This window comes from Protopterus annectens, chromosome 7.part0 (assembly GCF_019279795.1).
Source record: "Protopterus annectens isolate FY-2018-M chromosome 7.part0, PAN1.0, whole genome shotgun sequence".
NCBI classification, from domain to species: Eukaryota; Metazoa; Chordata; order Ceratodontiformes; family Protopteridae; genus Protopterus; species Protopterus annectens.
Genome location: NC_056739.1, coordinates 1,260,460,794 through 1,260,486,560, shown reverse-complemented (window position 1 = coordinate 1,260,486,560; position 25,767 = coordinate 1,260,460,794).

Sequence of the window (25,767 nt, the reverse complement as noted above, 5' to 3'; positions counted from 1 at the left end):
TGAATAAAATATAAATAAAATATTATATTAAATAACTGTTGAATAAATAAATAACCAAACTAAGTAGATGAATTATTACCATTCTACTATATCAAATGTCATAAAATTTCATCTATAGATGTTATAAAATGTCATACAATTTCATCCATAAATATATGTAGAATAATGGGTACACTCCGTATAGCCAAATAAAAACTAGCAATTCCTTAGAGTTTTGAAGATATTCCCCAGGATTCACGAAGCCTCCGTGTAAGAGTTATAACCACCGGGGGGCAGTTCGGGGAGCACAGTTTTGAATTTTGGACTGCTAATCCACCAAGTCAACAGGTCCAGGACGTAGCCCAGGCCACCCCAAAGCGCCCCCCCGAAGGAAAAGGGCCCAAAAAAACAACAACGATCCAGGAAAAGGAAAAACACCCAAAACCCGCCCCCACGATATAAAAAAAAAAAAATTTTAAAAATGAAAAAATTTTTTTAAATTGTGATTTTAATGAGGGGTTTCCAAAATTACTTCATTTAAAAAAATTTTAAAAAACCGGGGCTGCGGTGGTTTGGGCGAAGAGCAGGCTTTCGGGTTTCAGCCCCCCCAAAAAAAGAAAAATCAAAAAAATCCCTAAAAAAAGTAACTAAAAAAATTTTTAAAAGAAATGAAATACCCCAAATTGAGTGTGGGGTCAAAAGAAAAAATCCCAAGTACATGTGAAATTTTAAACAAGTATGCTTGGGGTAAAGAGTTTTAACGGGTAAAATACCCTAACAGGGGAACTGCTGAATTTTTCCCCCTGGATAAAATGCGGAAGAAATGGGGAAAACCCAACCTTTGCAGCCCCCCGAAAAAGTAACCGGGGGGAAGTTGAGAAATAAAAATGTTTAAAAACCCTGTGAAATCTGAAAATAAAAGAGTGGGGATTGAAAGGATATAACCCCGTAAACAGCCATAAGCCAAAAGGGTACCAAATCTAATAGTAAAATGGAAGAAAAAAATAAGATGTGGGGAAAGTTATAAATTTCCAAAAAGGCCAATACAGTGGGGGGTAATAACCCCGGGGGAATAAAGAAAAACGAGTAAAACAGATGAAAATGGGGGGTGGAGATTCCCACACAATTGTTAAGTGGTTGGGCCGGGCCCCTGAAATTGACCCAAATCGGGGAGGTCCTCGGGGGAATACGGGATGGGAGGTTGGGCTATATCCACCATCCACAGGGTTAAAGGATTAGCATGTACCCCAGGGACCTGAAAAAAGCGGGAAATGAATTTGGGATGGGACCCCAAAAAAGAATGAGTAAGTAACATTTAAAGTTGAAAAAATTAAATAGCTGTATTAGGAGATGTGTATTAATTTGCTTTTTTAATTACAGCTATGTTTTGGAAACCCAAGGTATATACTTCTTCCCCCACTATAACCATACCATAACGTGAAAATGTATGCATCACAAAAATGCATTGTCGTGGAATAAAATTGAAAGTCTGTTGATGAAATTTGTTTTTACAAGAGTTTTGCCTTAATTTAACCTCATGTGTTGACTTATTCTGTAAAAATCCCCTGTAAAAAAATGCACCCTGCAAGGTGAAAATATCTGGGTGTTTGGGTTTTAAAAAATTTTGGGAAAATACTAAACATGCGAATAATGGGGAATGGTTTTAAATTATTTTAAAACTGTAAAAAAAACCTAGAAAACCAATAGAAAAAGAAAGAAGGGGGTTAGGGCCATTCCACTCAGTGAATCCCCTGAAAAAATTTCGAGTCGACTGTGCTGTGCCAAAACCCGAAAACGTTCAAATGGCTGCTCGGGAAGTTTTCCCAAAATCAATATTTTGTCCGCTGTTGCAAAAGGAGTTTGTCTGTTACCCACCCAGCTCAGCATTAAACAAAGACCCCTGTGGCTAACAAAGCAGAAGAATTGATGAAGAACCCATAAAATGTTTTTGTGGATAACAGTCCCCCCGTTGAAATTTTTCTATGGCTGATTAAACGTAGTGTAATAACTGTATAAGTGTACGCTTGTTTGTTTTCGGTTTAAATAATTTTTCTTCCCCCACCCTATCCCACAAAAACCCATTCCACTGAAAAAAAAAAAAAGGACTTTGTCCGGGGAAAATTTTTCGCTTTACATCTGCCCTTTCCACCACACCTATGGCCTGGCCATCAATTCCCCCATTTGGGCTTTTACCAAATTATGTTGTTTGCACCTTTAAAGGGGGAAAAGGTTTTTTTAAGGGGTCAACACCAAAATTTAATTTAATATGCACCCCCCTGTTGCTAATGAAAAAAAGGGGGAAGGCGGGTTCCACACCCCCTTTCCCCACCCAGGGGGGGTCCCTACTGTCCTACCCCCCTGGGGCCCTTCCACCCCCGGGGGTCCCCCCCTCTCAAGGTTGCCGGGAGATAACCACCCTTAGTTTGGGGTAAATGGGGTTGCCTTGGGAGCTACCGGGGGCCAAGGGCATCCCGGGCCCCCTCCCCCCCAAACCCCCCCGGGCAAAAAACGTCAACTCCCTAGGGGGGGTTATTTCCACTTTGATTGGGGTCGGGGCTCGGTTCCCAAAAGCAATTTTAACCCCCCCACTGTATCCCCCCGACCTTGTTTGTTTTGCTGTTTACCTACCCAACCTATCCCCAGCTGTAATATTCATGAATAAATGAAAAAAAAAGGGTTGTACCCAGAAAAAATTACCCCAACTAGTGATTCCAAATGTTTGGACAGGAACCCACTTTCCAATTGGGGGCTTAAAAAGTATTATTGTTGCGAACCCTCTCAGGGTAAGGGCCCCCCATTTACCCCAAATTTAAAAACCATTTTTTTCTAAAAAAAATGGGAGGGGGAAAAAGGGAACTAAAATTGAAAAAACGCAGGCTTTTAAAATCCCGGGTTCACTTTTGGGGGTGTAATTTGATTAACTTGAATGTTTTCACAAAAAACCCCTGTTGAGCCCAAAAGTAAACTTTTCCAGAAAAAGTGTTTCAGAAATTGCCAAAAAAAAAAAAATGTGGAAAATTGAAAAATTGTACCATGACTTTCCACAACCATATTTAAAAGAAAGGAAAAGAAAAACAAAAGTGGAATAAAAGGGATAAGATTGAAAGACAAAACAAAATGAAACATCAAAACTTGGACCTAAATATTAAAAAAGGCCCAAAAAAGGGAATACATATGCCCCAAAAACCCCAAACATTAAAAACTCAGCTACCAAATTTTAAGGGGGACCACTGAAGTAATTTGGGGACAAACCCAAAACCGAAATTCTGGGTTTCCAAAAAGCAGAAATAAAACCCTTTTTTTGGAAACCCACCAATTTTGAATTTTTTGTCACCTGGATTACAAGGGATCCAAGGTGTGAAAAAAAAATGGAAAAGGGGGAAAGCTGAACTAAGGGCCCGACACCACCAAAAAGTGTGAAACAAATGAAACCCCAAGAACAATAAAAGAAAAAGGGGAAAAAGGGAACCCACAAACCAATTAACAGAGGAAAAAGTTTGGGGTGTGGGTTACAAAACCAATAGTTCAGGAAATGGAAAATGTTTTAGGAATGGTTAATTAAACATGGAAAATGGGAAAGTACCAACCTACATCAAGACACCACGGGCATAAAAGATGGTCCTTTTGGCCTTAAAAAATCCTGAAAGGGCACCACCACACATTAAATAGATTTTTATTCAGTGAAACCATTAGTACAAAACGGGGAAAAAATGAATGGGGGAATTTTTTCTAAACAATGGTTGAGAGGCCAAACCACATGCATTGCCAAGAAAACACAGGTTCCCCTTAAACTCCTTTTACTCAAATTTTTTATGCACCTGAAAACGTGAGAACGAACAGAAAAGGGAGAAAGAAAGCGGAACAAGGGCAGGGGAACGGGGCATAGCAGAAAAAAAATTTTTCCCCAGCCACAGCTTTTTTATTGCCCCCCTGGAAGGAGGAGGACAGAGAAGAAGAAAAAGAGGGACAAAACAGAGAAAGAAACTAATTAAGCAACAAAACAAATTGTTCAGCCGTACCAAAAGTAAAGGGGAAGTGGAAGGGCAGGCCCAACAGCAACAAAAGAGCTGTACAAAAAAGGAAATGTAAAGAATCTATGGCAATACTGTGTTATTGTAGGTTGTATCCTTTGTAAAATTTTAAAGGGAAAAACAGTATGTAAGGTTACAAAATTTGTTGTGAACATTATGTGACAATAATTTTGGGTTTTTTTATTTACCTGTCAAAAGGTTAAATTTATGTATTTTTACATAATGTGTATAATATTAAAAATATTTATATATTTAATATATATGTTTTATGCAAATATGTTTTTTAATAATAAAAAATTAAATAATAAAATTAGATAAATATTTAAACATACATGAAGAAATTTGGGGAAAAATAGAAATGTAGATACATATACATAGACAGACTGATCTGACTACCTACAGGTATGACTGTATATGACGACCTGCAACACAGCCTGTCCCACCCTCTGTTACTCACACCCCCTCTGTGCCCCCCCACATCTATAGCAATATATGTACATCAATATATATATGTGTATATGTATACGGACATATATATATATATATATATATATATATATATATATATATATATATATATATACATATAGATATATCTATATACATATATATATATATATATATATATATATATATATATATATAGAGAGAGAGAGAGAGAGATGTATATACATCCTGAGTGAGGCACATGTGTACAGATGTATTGCAAGAGGTGCCTGGTGACAAAGACATGGAGTGAACACCAGTGTCAAATCCGGAGTACCATACCACATTCCAGATCACCTACACCAGTAACCACCAGATATGTGATTGGCTGCCCACCACTACATGTGTCAGGGGTGAACAGGGTCATAAATGTGTACAATAGTGGCCCCAATGATATTCACAGTGGCACACTATCCCTGGAATACCTGCACATGGTATGTGTCAGCGGACATGGTGAGTCAGCTATGGACATGTAGGTCGGTGTACCCCTCCACACCACATAATGGATGCCATGGTATGGACCTCACATGACAGCTACAGATATGGAGAAGGACACAGTGACATGTACAACACTGTGACAATGCACTCAAACACATTACCAATGCACAGTGACTGACAACACCACAGAGTACACATATGCTACCCACATAGAGGTTACCACTCCCGGATTTACATATGGAAGTCACACCCATGACAGATGTCCAACAACCATAGTAACACCTCACCATCCACAACCTAAATGTCTGCTGTGTGTCGTCCGTGCCACTGCAATAGAGTGCACATGTGGAGGCAAGAGTTCCTACCCACAGATAAGACATACACTGCAATAAACCACACAGTGTTAAGAAGCAAGACTCCCCATGAGTACATGTCACACATTCCCCTGCTGAATGTTAGTCAGATAGGTAATATGCCATATGAGTCACCCTGTGTAACTGTGTGACAGCAGCAGGTACCATCACACCACATGTGTCACAATGGTTAGGGTAGCAGAACAGTACGCTGCTGTAGACCCAGGGGCAATAGCATATTGTATAGTATTGTATTGTAATGTAATGTATTGTGTTGTATTGTATTGGTATGTTGAGTTGCCTCCTTAGGTGGAGTGGAACCACTGCTGCTAAGCCAGTGTACAGGTACATATCCTGTAGTCAGGCTAGTGTTACATAGCACTTCTATATGTGTGTTTAGCTCCTGTCAGAGTTTATGTAGCATGCAACTGGGGATACCATCAGGTCCCATCCATGTTGTGTATTCTGCTGTCCTGTGGGTGTCTCTCACCTGGACATCTGTGATGACAGGGAGGTTACAGTCAGCTGGGATAACTATGCCTTATTTCGGGGGAGAGGGTGGGGTGACACCTGCACTGAACCTGTCTGCCACAATGTTGTCGATATCTGTGGTGTCAGTGAAATATTTGTTGTTGTGTACTACCTATGGGCATAGAGGATGGCTCCTGACCAGGTTGCTAACATAACTGAAGAAGGCCTTCTGGTCATCTGTAGTGTCACTCTTGATTTCCCTCTCAAAGTTGCCCATGTATTTTGTATGATGGAAAATGGATCCTTACCAGTGCTGCTCAGACATGCCCTCCCTTTAGTGAATTATGCTCTGTCTTGCAGTAGCTTCCATCTTCTGTAATACAATCTGTCTATGGCTGGGGTCAACCAGATAGGATGCTGTCCCTTTGTGGAGAGTGTCTTGGTCATATATGGGATTGCATGATCCATGCATTCTCGGAGATGTCTGTAGAAAGCAATTGTGTAGGGTCAGCATTGTGGGTTGTATCTGCCACTGGCCCAGTGGGCTGAAAGGATACCATATCACTGTTACAAAGTGTAAAGTTTGTATCTGTAATGTTATGCACTATAGTCGTTTGTGCTGGTGGTGGAGGTGGGATATGTATATCCAGGGCAATCAGTGTGTGGTCAGCTCACAGTAGTTGACGATGTAGGCCATACAGTACCTAGATACAAACCCCCAGAGTGAGGAGGTGCTCTTGACCTGAATCAGTGTTCTGACTGCTGGGGTTTGGTAGTATGTCGTATGGAGTCTGCCAGGTACTGTTGCACAGTTGCTGGCTGAGCACTGATACCTGGCCATCTACATGTGTATCCACCAATAGACAGACAGATGCTACATATGTGAGATATGTTGTATCATAACAGTCGAGTAGCATGTGTAGTATGTGTGCCAAATTCTGCTGACATATATTGCTGATACCAGGTTATTTTCTTTCTCAGGTACATGGCCCACCCGTGGAATTCCACCTACTCCACAGCTGAGGATGAGGAGATACACCAGAGCCTAGTGCGGGATTATGCAATACTCTTTTCCCGCACCAGCCAGGATCAGCAGGAGAGGGCTGCACTGTGGCAAGACCTTGTCCATCGGGTAAATGACATAGGCACGCATAATAGGACATATGAGCAGGTACGACATCACTGCAGTGATTTAATCAGACATGTCCATCAGCATGCATCAGATATCCACAGGCAACAGGTCGCCACAGGTGGTGGGGTGGCTACATCCCTCACTGACCAGACTGGGGGGACTACTCATGAGTGTAGTGGCTCCAGGCCGCCAGCAACAACAACAGCAGCAGACATGCATTATGATGGTGGCTGGAGCCACACAGCAGCAAGACAGTGAACATGCAGGTAATATGCCATATGTATAGTTGACTGTTGTGTACACTGGTAGTTAATGTATGTGTGAGGTGTGTCCTTGGTTTGTAGCTGTCACCATAGTATTTAATGTGCAAGTGTGATATCCTCAATATTAGCAGCTGACCTGTGAAAGGCGACTGTTGTACTACTGACCTGTATCATACTCAGTAACAATGGCACAGTTGTGCCCACTGACATTAGTTTCTTCACGTCTGCAGGACCCTCTGGTATAACAGCAATGCAGCCTATCCATGCTGGTGAGTGTGTATTAACAATTCCTGTAATAGTGTTAATAGTAATAGTACTATTTGGCTCACTTAGTAGTGCTCTTTGTATGCATGTAGGTGTGTCTGTGTCTGTGTGTTGATATCACGCATACTGAGTACTGTACAATTGTGTGAAACTGTGTGCATGTGTGCATGTGTGCATGTGTGTATGTGTGCACCTGTGCACCTGTGCATGTGTGCATGTGTGCACATGTGCATGTGTGCATGTGTGCATGTGTGCACGTGTGCACTTGTGCACGTGTGCATGTGTGCATGTGTGCACCTGTGCATGTGTGCATGTGTGCATGTGTGCACCTGTGCATGTGTGCATGTGCGCATGTGTGCACCTGTGCATGTGTGCATGTGTGCACCTGTGCATGTGTGCATGTGTGCATGTGTGCATGTGTGCACATGTGCACGTGTGCACGTGTGCATGTGTGCATGTGTGCACCTGTGCATGTGTGCACCTGTGCATGTGTGCATCACTGGAAATGTGTAGACATTGTAAACTGTGTTTCCTGTTTCCCTCCCACAGGTTCTGTTGCTGCTCTGGTGTCATGTAGCAGGGAACCTGAGTCAGGTGCCGTGGGTACTGATAATGATGACATCTGTGTAATGGCACAGGAAGGTATGCCAGGGTCCGCCATTGGTCAGCTGATTGACAGTACACAGCTGTCGACCCCAAAAATGCACACAGTTATCCTGCCAATACACCTTTTGTCACCAATGTCCCTAGGTGATGGACAGCATACAGTGGGCATTGACCAGGGTAATGTGGTATCTGTGGCACATGCCTCCCCACACAGCAGCCATGGGCATGGCCCAGAGATGATACCACACAGACAGATGTCCAGGGGTTCTCGTGGGAGCATCCATGGGTGCACTGCCCCTGTCAGACGTGCCCACAGAGGTCTTACAACCTCAGCTATGTTTCGGACTGTCATGCAGGCACAGTCACGTATGGAACGGTACACCAGACAGGGTCTGAGGGAGCTGACAGCATGTCGCACAGCCAAGACTGACAGTATGCGTGACATTGCGGCTGCCATCCGTGATTTCACCGATGTCATAGACAGACGTTGTGGGGGCATATTAGACCGGTTCCACAACTACATGTCCATGAGCCAGGGCGATGGTGGGCGGTTGACGTGTCGACGTGGCCGTATGCCAGCAACAGCAGCAGCTGGCAGTCGTCGCGGACAACAGGCCGCGGCCCCGTAGTGCCAGCAGCAGCCCCAGCAATGCTGGGTCTGTGCTGTCATCAGACCGCCCCAGGAGACCACGTGCACATGGCTCTGGCCAGGCCCAACAGGGATCTGTGTCCAGTCAATGAACACCTGCTTCTGATGACAGTACCCAGTCTGGGTTGGTACCGGATACGGTCCATAGCATCTCTGCAAGGCACAGGTACTGTGTCCGTGGCCAGAGACACTGATCTGTATGACCTGGCAGGTACAGTCTGTGGCTGTCCACAAACACCAGTATATGGCAGCCATGAGGTGGAACTGTGTGCATCCATACACACATGCAAATTGACAACACCTAGGGCTACCACATACATGCACACACTGCATCAACATTGCCCCACCTTCTACTGCTGTCCCTCACCAACACACATACACATACATGTCAATTGGTGGTATCGGTGGCTGACTCAGGCATACCAAGTTCACACCCTGTGCATATGATGAAACTGTGCCACCTCCTGCAATCTGTAACAACTGTGCAGGTACAGGTTAACATGTTGCTGATGCACAGGGTGACCACATAGATGTTTAGTAATAGTATCATGTTGTTAACAGTACTGTGTGCTGAATTAATTGTGGGTATATCACAGCATGCCTGATGCAGTAAGTGTGTGATTGTCATGTCCTGTTGTCTACACCCATGGTAAGTACCATAGTGTATCATCTGCACATGTTGGCATACTGGTGGTAATGATGTCAACAGAAGGCTACATACATAGGTAGCACAAGGGATAGGGTAATGAATGTAGTAATACACAATGATGGACATGTAAACTGCAAGTGGCATGTTTCCCATACTAGACTCTGCAATGCAGATGTTTGAGGATGTTGATATGTGTGCAGTACTACACGACTGGTACAGGACACACAGGAGCACCCTAGCACTGCATGCTCACATCTCATACCATGCTAGACAGCCCCAACACACATAACTAACTGTCACAGGAGGGAGAGTCCCCATATATGTCAGGGATACTGTGGTGGCAGGCCAGGGAGCATACATCCTACTAGGTATAGAACCACTGAGTGAAGGCTCAGTGTCTGTTATTTGACATGTGTATTACTGCAGGTATGAGCACATGGGTTTCTATCCAGTTATTGTACATCCTGACAGTACATGGTCTGTACACTTGTGTGCACTGAGACTGGACCTAGCCATCTGACCCGTGTATTTCCATGTATATGTGCATAGTGCCTGCATATTTGCAGTGTTACCTACTGGAACTGGTACAGCTTGTTTGTTGTACAATGGACTACATGCAGCCCTGTTTACTGTAGCTTTGTTTGCATGCATGTTTGCTTGCAATTACCCTGGAATACTGATCACACCTGCAATGCATAGTTATAGAGCTTCTGTGGACTCCTAGTGCCATCTGCATAGCCTACTATATGTATGTCCATGTCCCACTTTGACAGGATGTCACTGTTTGTCCTGTTCACATGTACATTGCCTGTGACACAGTGCATATGACTTACCTGGCATGTGTCCACGTGAGCAGTCATATATGCTACTGCTAACTAATAACAGGCACTACACCTTCACACATTCATCTTCTATTGAACTACCTGCTTTGCTAGGGACGGCCTGCACCTGTCACCCCTGGGCTTTCAGATATTGGCAAAGGCTCTTGCTACCCCCATAGTGCCTATGTTAGGCAGGGCTCAAATGACAAACCCACCTTCATAGGTATCACAAGGGATAAGAAACTAAGAGCAATGCTACCCAACGCCAGAAGTCTAATCCTCCAGATGCATGCACCCAAAACACTCCTTGGCATGGAAAACATCGATATCTGTGCAGTAACAGATGCCTGGTTCAGGGCTACTGAGAGCACACCAGCACTACCAGGTTTAACCCGGTTGATTTCTTTGAAACAGTCACCAAGGCCATTGACGAGGGGAAGGTGGCTCACACAGCCTACCTGGACCTTGCAAAAGCCTTCACAACAATACCCCACTTGGGCATTCTAGAGAAGCTCACCAGCTTAAATATAAGCCCCTATGTCACTAGATGGATTGCACAGTGGCTCAAGGACAGAACCCACATGGTTAGCATTGCTGGAGCCATGCCAGACCCCACACCAGTTACGAGTTGTGTCCCACAAGGCTCAGTCCTGGGACCTCTCCTGTTTGGTATATATTTATTGGAGGTACAGGCCAACACGGATTACTTTGGCTGTCCAAATATGCAGATGACTGCAAACTAGCCACCATAATCTACTCTCCAGCTGACACAAGCATCTTCCAAAGGGGCATCATAGCAACAGACAACTTGTGCCAGAGCCATGGCCTTCTGCTGAACAGTGTTTAGAAAGGGGAATGTGCATCCTGTAGTCTGTTCACCTAGTTGCCAAAAGGGACACTGTCCTCACACACACTAACCCCCCTCAGCCAAAAACGCACACTTGCCAATTGCAGGATTCAAACCCCTATCTGACTATGTTATGACACTTGAGATGGATGCATTAGCAGAGCACGCTATTCACATTACTAGGAGTTTTCCCTTCTCCTGCTATACTTATAGAGTGCTGACATCATCAGTGTTTAGAAAAGAGAATGAGCATCCTGTAGTTTGTTCACCTAGTTGCCAAACCCCCCTCAGACAGACACACACACTTGCTGTTCGCAGGATTCAAACCCCTACCTAGCAATGTTATGACACTTGAGATGGATGCATTAGCAGAGCACGCTATTCGCATTAGTGGGAGTTTTTTCTTCTCCTGCTATACTTATAGAGTGCTGACATCATCAGTGTTTAGAAAGGGGAATCAGCATCCTGTAGTCTGTTCACCTAGTTGACAAAAGGGACATTTTCCTCACACACACTAGCCCCCCTCAGATAAGCATACACACTTATCATTTGCAGGATTCAAACCCCTACCTAACTATGTTATGACACTTAAGACGGACGCATTAGCAGAGCACGCTATTCGCATTACAGGGTGGTTTCTTTTCTCCTGCTGTACTTATAGGGTGCTGACATCATCGGTGTTTAGAAAGTGAATGTGCATCCTGTAGTGTGTTTTCCTAGTTGCCAAAAGGGACATTTCACTCACACACACTAACCTCCCTCAGACAAACACACACACTTGCCGTTCGCAAGATTCAAACCCCTACTTAACTATGTTATGACACTTGAGACGGACACATTAGCAGAGCGCACTATTTGCATTACTGGGAGTTTCTTTTCTCCTGCTGTACTTATAGGGTGCTGACATCATCAGTGTTTAGAAAGGGAATGTGCATCTTGTAGTGTGTTTTCCTAGTTGCCAAAAGGGACATTTCACTCACACACACTAACCCCCCTCAGACAAACACACACAGTTGCCATTCGCAGGATTCAAACCCTTACCTAACTATGTTATGACACTTGAGACGGATGCATTAGCAAAGCGCGCTATTTACATTACTGGGAGGTTTCTTTTCTCCTGCTGTACTTATAGGGTGCTGACATCATCGGTGTTTAGAAAGGGAATGTGCATCCTGTAGTGTGTTTTCCTAGTTGCCAAAAGGGACATTTCTCTCCCACAGACTTGCACACACACCAACCCCACTCACACACACACACACTGAGCATTTGCAGAATTTGAAACCCCTACCTAACTAGGTTATGACACTTGAGACGGATGCATTAGCGGAGCGTGCTATTCGGATTACTGGGAAGTTGATTTCCTCCTGCTGTACTTATAGGGTGCTGACATCATCTGTGTTTAGAAAGGGGAATGTGCATCCTGTGGGGAGGCAGACACCAAGCACACTCTGGCTAAGCTGTCATTCCCTAGGGCAAACAGCCTAGTGTTGACCTCTACACCCATATGTTTAATTGTCAAATGCACATTATTTGTTGCTGATAGACTGTTTGCACATCTTTATTGCCATAGCATTCCCTGTTTGTATGAACAACTTGTGCATCTGTGGAAGTTGTTTGCATATGGGAGGGATCCACTATATCACGTATGTCTCTGTAGTCATTTAACTGTGTGCACTGGGCAGACTGCTGTAATGTGGTTGGTTCCTGGAATAACACATAAAAATACCAGATATGTGTGTCCAACTGCTAAACCGAGATTTGGCCTAAGTGTGTGGGCATGCCCAGTTCAGCCTTCCCATGGCATGTTGTCTGACATATGTCTCATTTATCAAAGTATGTGAGCATGCCCAGTGTGAGCATTCCATATGTTGGACTCTGCAGCCCAACACATTTGTGGATGAGTGTGAACTTCAACAAATATCACCCGTTTATGGTTGTGTGTTGTGTGTCATGTTGTGTAGTTACTGTACAACTGCTTTGTGTGTGAACACAACAGGATTATACTGTGCCTGCAGTGTTTGCATGGGATACTTTGCATACAGTTGTCAACATCCTTTCACACTGACCTAACACTGTAGTACTGTATAGTGTACTGGTAGTACTTTGACTGTGGTGGACAGTATCCTGGGCTTTACTGCTATCACTGCTTTACATTTCGATAGTGGGCACAACAGCCTGGTTAGGGGCCAGTTGTGTACATCTGACCATGTTGCATTCTGTTCAGATATGAACTACTTAGACCAGGCTTGTCCAACATTGGTAGTGTATTCCACAACATAGGTGTACATTTGCAAACACTAGCGATGTGCCCTAGTCCATGTCTAATGCTAGTTGGAGAGTGTGTTTGACCTTCAACACACATTGTAAGTGGAGTTTGCCATGACATATGTCATGGTTAGTATACTGTGCCTCTGTCTACCTGTGACATGTCAGTGATACCCAGGATAAGTCTACCATCTCCCATCCACTCATCAGGATTCCTATTGAGGAAGATTGATAAGTGACTCTATGGGTAGCCTGTGCTGGGGGCTCACTCATGGGTGGGGGTGGCTTCTGTGTTATGGATCATGCAGTACAGCTTGTCCTATGTAAGTCAGTGCTGGGGTTCAGGTCTCTCATGTGCATAGCTCACTGCCATTCAGATTGTACAAGGTGCAGCATGTTTATTGATGCCAGCAACACAGGCAACACATGGCATCTGTGCAAGCTCTTTGATACTCCTGATGAGGTACTGTTGGGGACTTTACGGTTGATGGAGGTGTCTGCTGAGGTACATCCCACAGGGGCTATTGTAGTCAATTGTACCGCTGATGAAGGATGACTGCAGAGCCACAATGACCTCCCTTATCTAGATCTGACAGCCTTCATGATTAAGTGGGTATATGGTATGTTTCTGTAAACACTACAGCACATGTTTGTCCAATGCAGGATATCTATCACCTTGTGTCCCCAGGTCTCTCATTACATGTTAACTACATAATGGGTTAACACCTATGTGGTAATTGGTGGGCACTTACTGTATATCCACGGGGTTGACTATACACGTTTCTGCAATTAGCTTGCTGACATGGCTATGGCACCAGTTGTCTGTTTCTATGTGGCCCTTTTGTGGGATGCTTGTGTCAGCTGGTGGATCATATGTGGTGAGCAGTTTGTAGTCCTCTGCAAACATGTTCAGACACAATCCTTCCATGTTTGCCTGTACCTATGGGACATATATACCAGACAAGGGAGATCCCAGGACAAAGCCTTGTGGGATGCCAGTTATATCTGGTTTGTGGTCTGACATGGCTGCAGCATGTCTGACCATGTCTGTTCTGTCCTTGGTCTGGTTTGCAACCCCTCTACTGACATGTGGGTTTATATTTAAGCTGGTGAGCCTATCTATAATGAACACGTAGGGTATTGTATAGAAGCCTTTGCAAGGTCCAGCTACACTGTGTGGACCACATTGCCCTCATCAATGACCTTGATGACTGTTTTATTTGAGTCAAACATGATTAGGGGCAGGATCTGCACTTGAGAAAGCCACACTGGGTTGGGTCCGGTGTCAGTAGGTCCCCAATATCTTTATGTCTGTGGTACATGCTGATCCTTTCCATAGCTGTGCAAACCGAGCTTCTCAGGATTCTGGGGTAGTAGTTTTCAGTATCCATTCCGGCAACACCTTTGTTGAGAAGGACCACTGTTGTTGTACACTGCTCTTTGGGTACATATTCTGTGGTAAGGCTGACATTGAGCAGTAGTGTGGTTTGGCATTCCAGTCATCTTGGAGTCCAAGTTGCACTAAGCCCAGGACACCATCTCATACCATTGCTGCTGTGTGTTTTGCTTTGTAGATGTTGGCTGTTACTTCAGCATCTGCAATGTCAGGGGGCCAGCAGTCTGCTGGGATAGATATTCTGCATTCGGGGGTTGCACTGCACCTGTCAGGATGTATGTTGGCAATATGTGTGTGTGTTTGTGATATTTGTGTGATTCAGGGCATATCTGTGAATTCCCAACATGGTTCCTACCATCAGTTGTGAAAGCCTTGGGATTATCCTTAGTGTCCTGTACAATTTGTATCTTCATAGGTTCATAGGTTCATACTAGGCTATCCACCCTAGGGCATTTGTTAGCCTAGCCAGAGTGTGTGTGGCTTTTGCCACCCCTTGCTATGTGAATATTATGGCCATTTATGATTTGCTTTGCTGTGCCTCTGTCTGGACATGACACAGTGAAGACCCCCAGTGTAACTCTACAATCATCCATCCACTTGGCAAGATTCCTGTTGAAGAGTGTCAGTGAGGGCTCTGCCTAACATGGAGTGGGATTCTGGTCCAGGGTGTGGGGAGCCTCTGGATTATGTATCTGTCCCACCAGCACATCCTATTTCATTGTTTGTTGAGGTTGACATCTCTCACTCTCACAGCTCCGATGGATTTGAGTTTTCTGGGGTGGAGCATGTCCATTACTCCTGTGTTGGGCATGGCCTCCTACAACAGGCATGCAATGCCTCTGTGTAGGCAGTATGTGACTGCATTCAGCTGGGGTGTCTACAGCCAGGCAGCATATGACATATATTTGAGACCCTTTATCCTCTTGGTGAGGTACCTTTGAGGTCTTTCTAACTGCTGCAGGTGTCAGGTAAGGTACATCCCATATGAGGCATTGTACTAGATTATGGGTGTGATTAGAGAAAAGTATAGGGGCACAATGACCTCTGTTGACGTAGATGTGAATCCTTTCCTGATACGGTGTCAAATGTAGACAGTCTTCCTTGCCACATTGGCAATGTGGGTGTCACATAACAGGTTACTGTCCACTTGTGTCCCTAGGTCCCTGGTTACTCCTTCCATACATAATGGTTTACCACCTATGTGGTAATTTGTGGTACCTTGTTTGGTACTTGGTGGGACATTCATACTGTCCAGTGTCTTCAGGATGGCTGGGTGGGGTTATTGTGTGTGAGGGTGTGGTCTGTAGCATGCTACAGACTGTACAGCAATCTTGCCTACAGTTAGTTGCACATGGGTGAACTCCAATGCCTTGTGCATTGTCAGTTACCTGGGCGTATGGGTGTCTGTGCTGACTATGGCTACTCACCCTCCTTTTATGTTTTGTTCCAGGTTTTGGGGCCATGACACATGATACGTGGTATAACCTGGTAGTGCTGGTGTGCTGTCAGGAGGCTTGCAGCAGGTTTCTGTCACTGCACAGACATCGATGTTCTTCATACTGGGGGTGGCCTCGAGCATGCATATTGGGGTGTACACATCTGGCATTGGTCAGCATTTCCCTTATGTTTCTTCCCACTTATGTTTTCTAGGGTGGTGGGTCAGTCTTTTCAGCCTTGCCTACAAAAGGCTCTATGGAGGTGGCAAAGGCCTTATCCAATATTCAGATGCCCAGGGGTAACAGGTGCAGGCCATCCCAAGAATAGCTGCGTGGCTTGTCAAGCATGACATCCCAAGCAGACAGACATTGGATCCCCTTGGAATGACACCAGTAAGTGTGCCACTTGCTATGACTGATCATTCCGTGTTTGTACTGTGGCATTATTCTTGGTAAGGGTAGGATGCTGCAAACGGTGAGTGTCATACCGGCCTGGACTACATAATCAGATAGCTCATCTATGTCTCTTTTCATGTAGTCTAGGGCGGTACATCTCAGGTCATTCACACCAGCATGGACTATGACTGCATCATATTTCTAATTGCTTTGGAGTTACCTACATACTTCTGTTATGTGGCATATTGTGGCAGCCTACAGGCAGCTTACTGTACCCTTTCCCTTGTTCAGTCTGGTGTGCGGGACAGCAGTGTGTCTGACTATGGAGTCACCTATTACAACTGTATCAGGCATGTTGTTTCTCCTTCTGGCCTGTGACTGTTTGGCACACCAGCTTTGTGTACTATGTGTTGCATGTGCTATGTTTGGAGGTTGTTTGATTGGGTGTCTGCTTTAGAGGCCTCTGTTGGTGTGCTGTGTTTGTAATTTGTGCCTCCGGGAATGTTTTTCTGTGTTTATGTGTTTGGTTTGCAGTTGTAATAGGTCTATGTGGGACTGTGTTTGTGGTGTGTGTGGTTACCTTCTCCTCCTGACTTGTTTTGGGAGTACTGAATTAAGGGAGCTCAGCCTCCAGTTTGGATAGATGGTTGCATCTCTCACATATATTTGTATTTCTTGGGTGGAGTTGGGGGTTGTCTGTGTACTTGGGGCAGGTGTAACATTGCCTCAGGATTCACAGATTCCACTTGTTGTGGCTGGCCTTAGTGGATTGTATGTGTGGACAGATTTTATTGCCATACTACTGATCAGTGATTAATTCATTACTTCATTGTTTATGTTTGTTCTATCATGTAGTAGCTTCCTCATTCTCTTGCATGGTTTGGTTATGGCTGGTGTCCACCATGCCAGATTTCTGTGTGTATGGCATTGTGTCTTGTTTTAATTTAGGACTGCATAATCCAAGCATTCCTGGCAGTGTTCATGGAATGGCTGTATTACAGGTTCTGAGGTGTGGCCCATATTTTGCACCTGCACGGGACCTTTAATGGATTCCACATCAGTTTGGAGGAGTGCAAATATTGCTTAACACATGTTTTCCACTGTGGTTTTCTGGCCAGGGACTGTGGTCAGGATTTGGATATCCAGTGTGATTACTCTATGGTCTGGTTTTACCAGTGAGCAATACACTTCTCATCTTGCCATCCAGTACCCATGTTGCTGATTATCACATCCAGTATGCTTACCCTCTTGTGGGAGTGGTACGTTGTTCCTGGACCTTTTGGTTTATGGATTCTATGAACTTTTGTCCTACACTGTTGGAGCTAGTATAATGCTCCCAGTCTATGTCTGGGTATTTGCAGTCACCCAATATAATGTGGTTTGGAGGACTTGATATATTCATGTATTCCAGCATAGGCCGGATGCAGTTCCTGGTGTTTGGGCAGTAGTCTGTAGCAGGCTATAAACTGGGGGCAGTTTTAGCCACTGTTACTTGAGCATGGCTAGTCCATGCTGCTTTTTGTGGTACCGACATGGGGTGTGGTTATCCTTGACAATTCTTGCTAGTCACCCTCCTTTTGTAGCTTGTTCCAAGTTTTGAGGCTGTACAGCACAGTATGAGGTGTAACCTGGTAGTGTTAGGGTGCTGTTGTGAGCCTTGCCTCAGTTTTCTGTTACAGCACACGTATCAACATTCTCCATACTGGGTGAGTTTAGACTGCATGCATCTTGCTGTTTCAACTTATCCCTTATCTTATTCTTATCCCTTCTGATACCTATGGAGATAGGTTTGTGTTTTGAGCCTTACCTATTCAGGGCACACTGTGGGTGACAACAGCCTTTGCCAGTGTCCATACGGCCTGCACTGATAGGTGCATGCCAGTCCTAGCAGGTGGTGCATCATGTCATGCTCAGCATGTCATCCCAGACTGGCACACATTGGATCCCCTTTGACTAACTGCGATACTTCAGTCAATTGTTGCACTTGATCATCTCATTGTCATGTTGTGGCATGATGCTTGGTGAGGGTAGGATGTTAGTCAGGGTCCTCAGGTGTGCATATAGTACATGGTGTTACATTACTTAACACATAGCATTCATGCCTCAGGTGGTGCTGCAGGGCTGTCTCTGTCGGATGCACATATTACACTTCCCTGTACATGTTTGAGAGCAGGTTGTGTCATGTTAGGCATCCCTGTTACTATATGAGTGAGTCAGAGAGGGTATCATTCCCAGGGTTCCTACTGAGCCAGTGTATGTGCTATGCGTTGCCTCTTTGCCAAGGCCAGGGCATACTGGGCACACCTCCTTCTGCCTACTGGGGCAGGCTCAGGTTGTTCCTCCTCCGAGTCACGCTCTGCCTGTGATGGCCTTGGCAATGGTGGGGGGCTGTTTGGCCTGGCCCTATGCTGGTCCTGCTGCAGCTGTTTCGCAAGATCATATTATGTAGCATAGCACATACCATGACAATTTGGGTACATGTAGTTGGTGTGTACTGCAAGGCTCCACCAGATGTGTCCAGACACCGGAACCGTGACTTGAGCAGCCCATACACACGCTCTATTACATTACGTGTTTGTGCGTGTGCCTCATTATGGCGTTCCTGTTCAGGTGTGTGTGCATTTCTGATGGGTGTCATCAGCCACGGCTCCAGTGCATAACCTGCATCCCCCACTAGGTGTCCATGCGGGATGTCCCCATTGGCAAATGTCTGGTACAGCTGCGTCAAATGCCAGATGTGGGAATCGTGGTAGCTCCCAGGACAGCCAGCACACACATTCATTATTATGCCCTGGGCATCACACACGACCTGGCAGTTGATGGAGGGGAAGCCCTTGCGGTTGATGTATGCCCTACCCCGCTCACCGGCTGGTGCTTTGATGCATATGTGTGCAGTCTATTGCACCCAGTACCTCAGGGTATTCCGCTATTTGCTGGAGGAGACGCATATTGCTGGCCAATACCTCATGGGCATTGGGGAAATATACATGATCACCGACATGTGCTGACATGGCATCCAGGAACTGGTGCAGTACCCTGGAGGCTGATGCCTGTGATATCCCCATCATATCACCAGTTGGTCTCTGGAAGGTACCTGTTGCTAGTATTCTTAGGCCAACACATACCTTGGTTTCCACTGGGATGGGTTCCCTCTGTTGGTTCTGTGTGTGAGGCGTGGCCTGCACAGCTCCACTATTTGCTGCAGGAGGTCTCTGTCCACTCTATAGCGCTCTACTATCTCCAGCTCATGTAACCCGTGGTAGGTGACCCTGGGCCTGTACACTCTTCTCCGTCTCCTCACTGTGGGTTGTCTGGCACCATCTGCATTGTCACCACCCTCAGCAAGTCGCCTATGTCTCATTATGACAGTTATGGCAGCCCCTAACATTTCTGTTCTGAGTGAAGCTTTTTCAGTTTTCACTTCTATTAGCTTACTCCTGTCTTGCAGTGTCTCTTGAGAGAAACATTCTGCACTGCTGTTTGCAGAGTTTTAAGTGCTGGGCTGGGCTACTATTCTGCCTGTGTAATTGCCTGCATCTAATTGTTTTCACCTGCTAGCTCCAGCAGTATTCCCTGCTAACTTCCTACTACATCTGTTGCTTCCTTTTTCCTTTCTGTTTCCTCAGGGAGGAGCCGTGTGCAAACCAGCAGAAACACGCTCACAGTGGCTTACACGCCAAGACACATACTTACACAGTTCAGAATCTGCTTATTCAGTTTAAAAGCGTGCACGCCAGCAAACGGTGTTAAACATCTCCCAACATGCTCCCACATGCTCAGTCTGCCTTACACGCTGCACACTGCCTTACTCGGCTGGTATGCACACGCGCATACACATCCAGCAAGAAACTTTGGTGTAGGCAACAGTGTACACCTTCCATTTCTTGACTTTCTCATGCTTACTTAGTGGCACACCTCTTTCCATGATATCTGTCTGACATCTGTCATGTAACTCTAACCTCCAATGAACTGCATTTCTTTCTACCATTCCCCTGTGATGTCACCTATCTCCTACTCTGTTCCTCCCCCTTATGTAACTCTTACACTACTCAGAATGTGCTCATTTGCTATGTGACAGTGGAATTCAGTATCCTTACACTCATTTGCATCAGATTGCCTACTAATGCTTAGTTACATCTCTTAGACTCAGCTTCCCCCCTTAGCAACCACTACACGGTGGCCATGTTGGTTTTGGTCTGCTGGTCCCTGCATTGACATTCCATGTATTGCATAAAACCCACATTTGTGGGTTTAAAACCTTCGTTTTTATGTTCTATGCAGCGCAGCCCGTTTGCGCGGGGCTGCGCTGGGTTTAAACATCGGCAATCGCCGAAAAAAAAAATTATATTTTTCATATATTTGCATCAGGTTACCTTGCCAATGGCCACATATTTGGCCATTGGCATGCTGTCTGACACATATGCACCCTTTATTTGGAGCTGACATGGCTCCATTGCAGTTTTTGCAGAAACGTACTCAGTTGTAAACTGAGTACATTTCTGCAGCTAAAACGGCTCTTACACGGGCTGTTCTGGGCTTCCTGGATCGCTAATCATCCTCATTTGCATGCTATTCGGCTGCAAGTGAGGTGATTAGCTTATCCGCGCCCACTCCGTGTAAGAGCCGTTTTAGCTTGACTCTTACACGGACTTTGGGCTGTTCCTGGATCGCGAAGGCTGCATGGAGTCTTACACTACTCTTAGACTCCGTGCAAGCCTTCGTGAATCCGGCCCATTGTCATTGTCAGCTGTCCACCAATCCATTGCCCACACACATAAACATACCATACACAAATCCACGAGCAGTAAAATGACATTATCCAAAACCAGCAATAGAAACAAATATAAACATAAACAGTACACGTATTTAAAAGTATATGTATGTGTATAAATATATTAAATGATGGTGTTTCTGTAATTATAATGAACAGAGACATACACTGTATATAAAGTATAATAAATGTATTTAAAAACATATATATAAGTTTGTTGTAAAAATGTGTTAAAAATATGATATAGTATGTTATAAAATATTGTACTATAAAAATATTTTATAAAGATGTTGTAAAAATGTGTATTGTAAACATGTGCATGTGAATGGGTATGTAATGAAGTAGAGTACATACATAAGGTGCTCAAACAGTACAAGTACTAGGACCAAATACTAATAATATTTTAGAGCAAAAAGTTTTCAAAAAATATTTAAAGATATTTAAAGGTATTATAAGTTGTATAATTAGTGTTCTCTAAAATGTACTATTGTGTCTTCTGTAGTAAATTATTTTGTTTTATTTATAAATAAATTGTATCATACATTGATCCAAACATTTCTTTATCTATTGAGGTTTTTCAATCTAAGAATGCACATGATTGAACACATCTCATTGAGACCTGGGTATTGACAGGCATTCGCTCTGAGCTGCCAGAGCAGTTCAATTCTCTCTAATTTTAATGACTCTGGGCCACCCCTTCCGTCATTAACTAGCTGGTCAATTACTCTAAATTTAAACTTGTGTCCCTCAAAGTCACTTATGTGCCTAGCCAGTGCATTTTCCATCTTCTTCTTACTTATGCAGTATGTGTGCTCATAAATCCTTTCGCCCAGCTTTCTATCAGTTTTACCTATATAGAAGGCTGGGCATGATGTGCATTTAGCAAGGTAAACAGCTTGTCTGCTGTTACAATTAAATTTCTCCTTGGTACTATATTTATTATTACGTATCATAAAGTTGCTGCCTGTGTCAATATGCTTGCACATCCTACACATATTGCACTTGTACATACCTTTCCTATTTACAAAGGGTCTAGGATTAGTTTCTAAAATGTTCTTTAAGTTCATACCACGTCTAAACGTTATTCCAGGTACTGTAGGCAATGATGATCTACACTGGCTATCCCTCATCAAAATGTCCCAGTTTTTCATGATAATGTTAATAACTTGATTGGAATCAATGTTGAACGTACAAATAAAGTTGCAAAAGTCAAAGGCTTTTGTTTCTAAATAAATAAGTGGTCTACTTACTTGACTGTTGTTCAAAATTGGAGTATAAACACCTTGCTCTCTTTTATATTGAACTTCTCTCATAATATCATATACAAATTTATCAGGATACCCTCTCTCTCTAAAGAACGATCTCAATATGTTACATTCATCTATAAAGTCAGTATCCCTCGTTGTCATTCTGGCTGCTCTTACAACCTGACCTTTAACAACTGATTTTTTCTGATAAGTGGGGTGGCAACTTGTAAAATGTAAGAACATATTTGAATATGTTTCTTTTCGAAATATTTTAGACACATATTTCTTTTCGGAATAATCCTTACATAGTTCTACGTCTAAATATGTTATTTTGTTTCTACTGTGACTAAAGGTGAATTCTAAGAATTCGGTACTAGAGTTAAACATGTCTATTAACTGATCAACTTCATTTACAGTACCTTGAAATAAGATAAAAATGTCATCCAGGAATCGTGTGTAGAACCTAATCTGGTCTTTATATGTTGGACTATTTAGTACATGTTCCCTCTCCCAATAAGCCATGACTAAATTGGCCAGGCTTGCACCACATGGGGAACCCATTGCCACCCCCAACTTTCTGATGATATATTTCATCATCAAACAGAACGTAGTTGTATGGTAGCACAGTGTCAATCAATTCACCTACAAGTTGTACTTCTTGTATAGCGGCATGAAACGTTCTTAGCATTTGTACAACCCAATCCATTCCTATATTGTGTGGTATTGATGAATATAAATCTTTCACATCTACGGTTATAAAAAAGGTATCATCAATAAATTCCAGCTTGTTAATATTCTCTAGAAATGATCAAGAATCCTTGGATATTTGTGCCTCAAGTTTAATGTATTTTTTTAAAATGTTGTCAATTACTTTCGCAGATGTATAAGTAATGCTCCATCTTAGCAAAACCAAATCTACTCGAGCTACACGCTCTAGGGATATAAACCTCAACACAACAATGAATAGAACATGCTGAAGGGATAGATTCTCTTCGCAGAGACTTCCCTTACTATGGAACAGGGTCCCAATCTACATAAGACAGAGCCCCTCACTATCACTCTTCAAGAGGAACCTTGATGAGTGGATGGGTAACAGAAGGTTCACACCGGGGATCACACCAACAGCACTACTAGATAGGGGCCAAGGGTACTAGCTGCTAGTACAGGGGTCTAGGGAACTACTAAAGGGGCGGTGAATACCGCACAACATGGCTGGGCTAATATATGCCTTCGGGCAGATAGCACAGTACCAACCTATGGAACCTATAATAATGCACATTATAGGTTCATAGGTTCATAGGTTCATACTAGGCTATCTGCCCTGGGGCAATTATAAACCTAGCCCGATTCTGTATGGCTTACGCCACCCCTTGATTTGAGTATACTGTGCCAGTTTTAAGGTTTAGTTTACTGTGCCTCTGTCTAATAGTGACATGGGAGTAATCCCTGGGACAAACCTACGATCCCCCATCCACCTATCTTGATTCTTCTTGAAGAGATTCAGTGAGGTGCTCTGCCTCACATGAACTGGAATTCTATTCCAGAGCGAAGGGAGCCTCTGGGTTATGAACCTGTCCCTCCAGCAAGTTCTATTTATTTCTGTGCTGAGGTTCAAGTCCCTCGAGCGTGTGGCTCTAAGGGATTTAGATTTACTGAGGTGGAGCATGTCCATTAATTCTAGATTTGACATAGCTTTGTATGTCAGGCATAGATCGCCTCGAAGTAGGCGGTATGCAACTGAGTAGAGCTGGAGTTTTTTGAACCGAGCAGCATATGGCATCTGTTTGAGACCCTTGATCCTCTTGGTGAGATACTTTTGGGGTCTTTCTAATTGCTGCAGGTGTCGGGTAAGGTACATCCATAAGGGGCATTGTATTCTATGATGGGCCTGATGAGGGATGAATAAAGGGGCACGATTACCTCTCTTGATCTAGATGTGAAACCCTTCGTGATGAGGTGGGCTATGTAGAAGGTCTTTCTAACCACTTTGGCAATGTGGTTTTCAAAGGAGAGATTGCTATCAACTTGGGTCCCCAGGTCCCTAATAACTTTCTCTGTACTTAATGGGTTTCCTATGTGGTAATTTGTGGGCACATTGTTTTTGCCAAAGGGTATGACTATACATTTTTTGGCATTTAGCTTTAAACCATGGCACTGGCACCAGTTATATGTCTCTGTGAGACCTTTTTGAAGGATGTTTGTGTCAGCTGGAGAGTTGATTATGGCGCCCAGTTTGCAGTCGTCTGTGAACTTGGTGAGCCATAGTCCTCCCACATTTGCCTGTACCTCAGAAAAGTATATACCGAACAAGAGTGGTCCCAGGACAGAACCCTGTGGGATGCCACTTGTGACCGGTCTCGAGTCTGACATGGCTCCAGCAACTCTCTCTCTGTGGGTTCTGTCTTTGAGCCAGTTTGTGACCCATCTTGTGACATAGGAGTTTATATTTAAGCTGGATAGCTTATCTATGATGCCCGAGTGGGGTATTGTGTCAAATGCCTTTGCAAGGTCCAGATAGGCTGTGTGGACTACCTTTCCTTCATCTATGGCTTTGGTGACTGTTTCGAAGAAGTCAACCAGGTTCAAAAGGCAGGATCTGCCCTTGACAAAGCCGAACTGGGTAGGATCTAGTGTCTGTAGGTCCCCAATGTCTTTGTTTATGAGCTCCATGATGATCCTCTCCATAGCCTTGCAGACTAAGCTAGTCAGGCTTATGGAGCGATAGCTTCCAGGGTCCGTAGAGGCTCCACCTTTGTGGAGTGGGACCACTGTTGCTGTATGCCATTCTGTGGGCACATATCCTGTAGTGAGGCTGAGATTGTATAGCTGTTTTATTTGAGGGATTAGTTCCTCTTGGAGTTCATGTAAGGCACAACCTGGGACGCCATCTGGAGCCATGGAAGCAGTGTTGTTGCTTGGGAGAGGGCAGCCGTCACCTGAGCATCAGAGATGTTTGGGAGGCAGCCCTCTGCGGGATAGATACTTGCTCTTTTGGGGGGTTTGCACTGAACCTGTCTGTCAGGGTATCGGCCATCTCTGTGGGTTCAGTGTATTTTTGTCATTTAGGATCAACTCAGAACAAGTCTGGGAGTTGCATCCCAGGTTTCTAACATAACTGAAAAAAGCCTTATGATTGTCTTTGGTGTCCTGTGCAATTTTTCTCTCGAAGCTGGCCTTGGAGGATTTTATGAGGGATCATTTTTGCTAGTACTGATCAGAGATGCCTTCCCTATTAGGGATTTTGCTCTATCATGTAGTAGCTTCCTC